Below are 7,203 nucleotides of genomic sequence, written 5' to 3' on the forward strand. Positions count from 1 at the left end.
GATCCAGGAATTTGAACAGCCTCACCTCAACATCTACCCCATCAATGAACTGCCGGAGTGCATGAAGGGCTGGAACTACAGATCCAAAACTACAGGATCTCCACGACACAAGGCAGCGACAGGTAATTTGAGAGGAGTCCCAGAGATGTTCCAGTATTGCTAGAGTAACAGAAGACAGACGCCTCGAACCAGAACAAGGAGTCATTGCAACAAACATTTGCGAGCAAAGAAGTGTGGGGAAAAGGGTGTACTGTGTGGCACACTGTGACACACTACAGCTTCCACAATGAGATTTTTTTTTTTAATCTGTTGTGGGGAGAGGTTGAAAGGGCTGAGAGCAGGTACCAGGGGAGGGGAGATGAGTGGGATTGGGGTGCATGATGGGAAACTCACAAAGAACAATAAAAAGTTTTTAAAATAGTAAATAAAATAGTATACAATGCAAAGAATTATGTTGATTTTTTAAAAATCATGTGGGTATGATGTCAATGACACTTCTATATCACTTTACCATAATGGGTTAAGTCTATTAGCGCATGTGCGGTCTCCATTCATGGATATATACAGATATCATTCTTGGAAATACATACTACGGAGGGAATGAAGCTTCTATTTTTATCTATCACTGACCCGTGCTGGTAAGCAAAAGATAAAGTATCCAAAAGTATTTAATGTCTTTAAATGACACAGGCTTCAGAAAGGTCCTATTTATTTTAGTATTTAGATATGAGAAAGGGTAAACGGCCATCTGTGGGGAAATATGGTTGATTTGACAATGAGATAATGTCTCATGTTAATAAGCAGAGGAGAACTTAGCATGGCCTCTTCAGAGTCTCCTGCATCCCTGTGTTGTCAGGACTGAGAACATTCATTTTTTCTGCTTTTGAAGCCGATGCCTTGAAAAGGAGTATCTTGTGACCTGCTCCGGGGAGGAAAAGCAGGTGAAGAGTGACTGTCCTCCTTCTGCTACTTCCTACGGCTGTCTGCTCCAGGAGGCTTGCTAGAGGAACTCCGGTGAGAAAGGCACCTTTCAGCCTCGCTCTGATTGAAGGTCAGTAGACTGAGAAGTACTTAATAGGCCTGAGGGTTTCTTCTCCACTTCCTTCCTTGTATCACCATGGAGATCGACACTTGCTCTGTCTGGGAGCAAGTATGGCCCTGGAGGAATGACTAACTCAGCGTGGTTGGAAAATGTAGACATTTTCTTTATAGAAAGAGGGAAAGAAAGAAGCCTTGGCAAAGACAAAAGCACTTTACTTTTGCAAAGAGCTTCACAGGATACAAAATATTTTCATTTCCATTATTTTATTTGGTTCTTAAAACAACCCTATGAGGTAAGTAGCAGCTGTTATTTCTATTCTGCCTAAGGAAATTGAGGATCAGAGATGTTAAGTGGTTTGCCTGAAGTCCTCAAATTGTTAAGTAACACAGTCATGATGTGAAGCCTTTGTAAGTTCCATCAAAAGCCATCTTCTCATCCCCATTTAGAAAGAAACATCTGAAACAATCCGAAAGAGCAGTAGGCAGTCTCCTGAACACCATCATCCTGGGACAGAGAATGGAAACTCCACGTGATACTAACACACTAAAAGTGTCTGAGAGATACAGCTCTCCCCCCTTCCCTCTCTTCCTCCCCACCTCTCCCTAAAACATCACTATACTTTATTTCAAAGAGCCTCAGAGAGTCAGGAGTGTTGTCTTAACTTCCAGCCCCTGCCTGGAAAACTGTGACATCTGCAGCTGACTTATCAGTGAGGAAGCTGAAACTTTATTATGACAGACAAACTAGGAAATCTGTTTCTGTACATTGCTAAACAAACAGCTCAAGGAGTAAGCGAGCAAGCAGATCCCAGCTGCTGCTCAGTGTGCGGCCACAGGCCGGCTCTCTCCTCACAGCTTCCTGGTATCCGTCTTTGCCTGTAAGCCGTGTTATGAAATGGTGTGATTTTAATCAGTTTTGACTGCACCTTGCTCTAAAGGTTTACTCAGTGCGGTCCTTAGAGGCACATTACCACTCGGCTCCAGTCCAGGGAAGAGGTCTGGTCTTCATCAGGGTGAGAAAGACAGGCGTGCTTTGTCTCACTGTTCAGAGGCAGAGAAGGACCTAAGACTCAGATGACTACCATGGACTTCGCCCTGTCAAACTGCAGCTACATTGTAAACAGAGCAGTGTGTAATTCAATTCTCTGGTAATGAATTAGCAGAGATATGTCAAAAGACTGGAGGTAGTCTCCAAAATCCTGCTACATTCTCTACAGTGATTTAGTACAAATAAAAGCCCCAGGTCATCAAGAATATTTGGCAAAATCCGGCGCAAATACTGCCCAATATATACATCTTTCTTCCTGTGGATTTCATAGATGTCTCCAGAATCACTGCAGATATTAATATATATTTATTCATTACATATTGCCTAGTCCAGATTATCAATTTGTTATTATACAATGAATAAAATCATAAAGTCTATACTCATAGTCTAAGAGACTGATGACCTTGTGAGTAAAGTGCTTCTTATGCATAATAACCTCAGATAAAATCTCCATCGCCTACATAAAAAGACAGGCATAAAAGCATATGCCTGCTGCCCCAGCACTGAGAAAGCAGAGACAAGCAAATGGGAGGACCTCGCTGGCCACAACCTATCCACAGCCGTGAGCTCTGCATTTAGGGAGAGACACTGCCTCAAAAATAGAGGTGTGGTTGAGGAAGAGATGACATCCTTAGATGAACCGCTGGTTACCATGCATACCCACAAGGACAGAGGCAGCCACACATATACATGTACTATAGACATTCAAAGGTTATCATTTAGCCAATAGTCAGACTAGAAAACAGAATTCAATGTGATTACAAAGTAAGAGAAGTGTGAAGATTGTAAATTAAGTAAGAGACTGCACTAGAAAGTTCGAGTACATTGGTGAGGAAATGATTTTATATAGGATAACCAAGTGTTTATATATAGGATAGAATTTCAGAGGCTTTAAGGCTTAAAGGTTGAAAAGGAGTTAATTATGAGAAATGCACAGAGAGAAGCACCCCAAAATTAATGTCTTGTGTGAAGGTGCGAAAGCTTAATGGAGCTTTAGGGGAGAAGACCAGAGTGGATACAGTGTAACAAAAGGAGGGATGCTGAGATTGGAAAGGTGAATCTAGAACATTCCAGATCTGAGTCTGTAGTCAAACTTGTTATGCTAGTCAAAACGTAAGAGAAAGGAGTTAAGTACTTGAAGCTGAAGACTAGCTTAAAGAAAGGGGGACGGATCACAGATGGTTTCTTAAGCCAAAGTAGCCTGAAGGAAGAATCAATATCGTAAGGTTGTAGAGGGGACGGGGGGCGGGGGACTAAAATCCCACCTCTGTCTATATTAAGTCTGAAATACCTATGAAATACCAAAGAAGAGATATCAAAGATACAGCTAACTATACTGATTCAAAGAAACCTTGCTAAAAATAGAAATGTGAGAGTCACAGATACAGAGATTTTACATAAAGTCATAGAAATAAGTCCTATCTCCAACATAAAAATATTTAAAGAAGACAAGGAACCTATGACCTAATTCTAAAAAAATTTCCCCCAGAAACCCCCTATCCACTCCCCAGTCCTCCTGCTTCTAGAAGGGTGTTCCCGCACCCACCTACTCACACCCCCCCCCGCCCTGGCATTCCCCTACACTGGGGCATCTGAGGCTTCACAGGAACAAGGGTTCCTCTTCCCATTGATGCCCGACAGGCCATCCTCTGCTGCATATGCGGTTGGAGCCATGGGTCCCTCCATGTGTACTCTGGTTAGTGGTTTAGTTCCTGAGAGCTCTGGGGGATCTGGTTGGTTGATATTGTTGTTCTTCCTATGGGGCTGCAAACTCCTTCAGCTCCTTCAGCCCTTTTTCTAACTCCTCCATTGGGTACCCCATGCTCAGTCCAATGGTCGCCTTCGAACATTTCCCTCTGTGTTTGTCAGGCTCTGGCAGAGCCTCTCAGGAGACAGCTATATCAGGCTCCTGTTAGCAAGGACTTCTTGGCATCCACAACAGTGTCTGGGTTTGATGACTGCACATGGGATAGATTCTCAGGTGAGGAGTCTCTGGAAAGACTTTCCTTCAGTCTCTGCTCGACATTCTGTCTGTGAGTTTCCTCCCATGGGTATTTTGTTCCCCCTTCTAAGAAGGAGCAAAGTATCCACACTTTGGTCTTCCTTCTTCTTGAGCTTCTTGTGGTCTGTGAATTGTATCTTGGGTTTTCTGACCTTTTGGGCTAATATCCACTTATCCGTGAGTGCATATCATGTGTGTTCTTTTGTGATTGGGTTACCTCACTCAGGATGATATTTTCTAGTCCCATTCATTTGCCAAAGAATTTCATGAATTCATTGTTTTTAATAGCTGAGTGGTACTCCATTGTGTAAATGTACCACATTTTCTGTATCCATTCCTCTGTTGAAGGACATCTGGGTTCTTTCCAGCTTCTGGCTATTATAAATAAGGCTACTATGAACATCGTGGAACATGTGTCCTTGTTATATGTTGGAGCATCTTTTGGGTATATGCGTAGGAGTGGTATAGCTGGGTGCTCAGGTAGGGCTATGTCCAATTTTCTGAGGAACTGCCAGACTGATTTCCAGAGTAAAATCCAGCTTGCAATCCCACCAACAACGGAGGAGTGTTCCTCTTTCTCTATATCTTTGCCAGCATCTGCTATCACCTGAGTTTTTGATCTTAGCCATTCTGACAGGTGTGAGGTGGAATCTCAGGGTTGTTTGATTTGCATTTCCCTAATGACTAAGGATGTTGAACATTTAGGTGCTTTAGGTGCTTCTTGGCCATTCGAATTTCCTCAGTCGAGAAATCTTTGTTTAGCTCTGTACCCCATTTTTAAATAGGGTTATTTGATTCTCTGGAGTATGCAGCAAAATTCTGGGTCCTGTTTACATATCCAGTCTGTTAGTCTACGTCTTTTTATTGGGGAAATGAGTCCATTGATGTTGTGAGATATTAAGAAAAAGTTATTATTGCTTCCTGTTATTTTTGTTGTTAGAGGTGCAACTATGTTTGTATGGCTATCTTCTTTTGGGTTTGTTGAAAGAAGATTACTTTCTTGCTTTTTCTAGGTTGTAGTTTCCCTCCTTGTGTTGGAGTTTTTCTTTTATTATCCTCTGTAGGGCTGGATTAGTGGAAAGATACTGTGTAAATTTGGTTTCGTCATAGAATATCTTGCTTTCTCCATCTATGGTAATTACTTTTGCTGGGTGTAGTAGCCTGGCCTGGCATTTGTGCTCTCTTAGGATCCATATGACATCTGATCAGGATCTTCTGGGTTTTAGAGTCTCTGGTGAGAAGTCTGGTGTGATTCTCATGAAGGTTCAAAAGCCTTTATATATTACTTGATTCTTTTTCATTACAGCTTTTAATATTCTTTCTTTGTTCTGTTCATTTAGTGTTTTGATTATTATATGATGGGAGGGAGAAATTTCTTTTCTGGTCCAATCTATTTGGGGTTCTGTAGGCTTCTTGTATGTTTATGGGGATCTCTTTCTTTAGGTTAGGGAAGTTTTCTTCTATAATTTTGTTGAAGATATTTACTTGCCCTTTAAGTTGGAAATCTTCACTCTCTTCTATACCTATTATCCTTAGGTTCAGTCTTCTCATTGTGTCCTAGATTTCCTGGATGTTTTGGATTAGGAGCTTTTTGCATTTTGCATTTTCTTTGACTGTTATGTTAACATTTTCTATGGTATCTTCTGCACCTGAGATTTTCTCTTCTATCTCTTGTATTCTGTTGGTGATGCTTGCATCTATGACTCTTGATCTCTTTCCTAGGTTTTCTATCTCCAGGATTGTCTCCCTTTGTGATTTCTTTATTATTTCTATTTCCATTTTTAGATCCTGGATGGTTTTGTCCAATTTCTTCACCTGTTAGGTTGTGTTTTCCTATAATTCTTTAAGGAACTTTTGTGTTTCCTCTTTAAGGGCTTCTACTTGTTTACCTGTGTTCTCCTGTGTTTCTTTAAAGGAGTTATTTATGTCCTTCTTAAAGTCTTTTTTTTTTTTTTGGTTTTTTGAGACAGGGTTTCTCTGTGTAGCCCTGGCTGTCCTGGAACTCACTCTGTAGACCAGGCTGGCCTCGAACTCAGAAATCCGCCTGCCTCTGCCTCCCAAGTGCTGGGATTAAAGGCGTGTGCCACCACTGCCCGGCTCTTAAAGTCTTCTATCATCATCATGAGATGTGATTTTTTAATCTGAATCTTGCTTTTCCAGTGTGACTGTATATCCAGGACTTGCTTTAGTGGAAGAACTGGGTTCTGAAGATGCCAGGTAGGATTGGTTTCTGCTGCTTATGTTCTTAAGATTTCCTCTCGACATCTGGTTATCTCTAGTGCTACCTGCACTCACTGTCTTTGACTAGAGCCTGTCCCTTCTGTGATCCTGGTTGTGTCAGAACTCCTCAGAGTCCAGCTGTCTCTGTGATCCTATGATCCTGAGCTCCTGGGTGTGTCAGAGCTCCTGGGAGTCAAGCTTTCTCCAGGAGTTGCAGTGGTGGGTGGGGAGCTAGAACACTGGATTTGCTCCAGGCACAGGTGGAAGGCGGAAGAAACCCATGCCTCTGGCTCAGCAGCTGTTTGTGTTTCCCTAGTTCCTGTGGGGGTTCGAGTTATGCTGGGTGTTAGGAAAGATGTTGTGGCCACAGTTATGATCTTGAGTGTGTCAGAGCTCCAGTGTTCCTGGGTGTGTCTGATCTCCTGGGAGTCAAGCTTCTGTGATCCTGTTATTCTGGTCGTTTCAGAGCACCTAGGAGTCAAGCTCCCTCTGGGTGTTTTAATAGTGTGTGCAGAGCCAGCACCCCAGGTCTGCTCAAGGTGCAGGTTCAGACCTGAAGGAACCATTGGCTGGGTGGGAGTTCCTGTGTCCCTGGATCCTGGGGAACCCAGTTACTTCAAGTGTTGGGGCAGATGTTGTGGCCTCTCCTCTGGTCCTGGGTATGTTAGAGCACCTGGGAAATGGAGCTTCCTCTGGGTGTTGTGGGACTGGCTGTGGAGCCAGTGCCCAAGGTCTACTCAGGGCACAGGCTCAGACTAGAAGGACAAGCTAAAAATATTTTACAAATATAAACTATGATAAAAACATTTTTTATCCCCAGGGCTTAAGGGCCTTCACCATGTCATGTAAGGTCCTCATATCTCTGTAAATTTAAAAATAACACATATTATAA

Source organism: Grammomys surdaster, unplaced genomic scaffold (assembly GCF_004785775.1).
Source record: "Grammomys surdaster isolate TR1022 unplaced genomic scaffold, NIH_TR_1.0 64, whole genome shotgun sequence".
NCBI lineage: Eukaryota > Metazoa > Chordata > Mammalia > Rodentia > Muridae > Grammomys > Grammomys surdaster.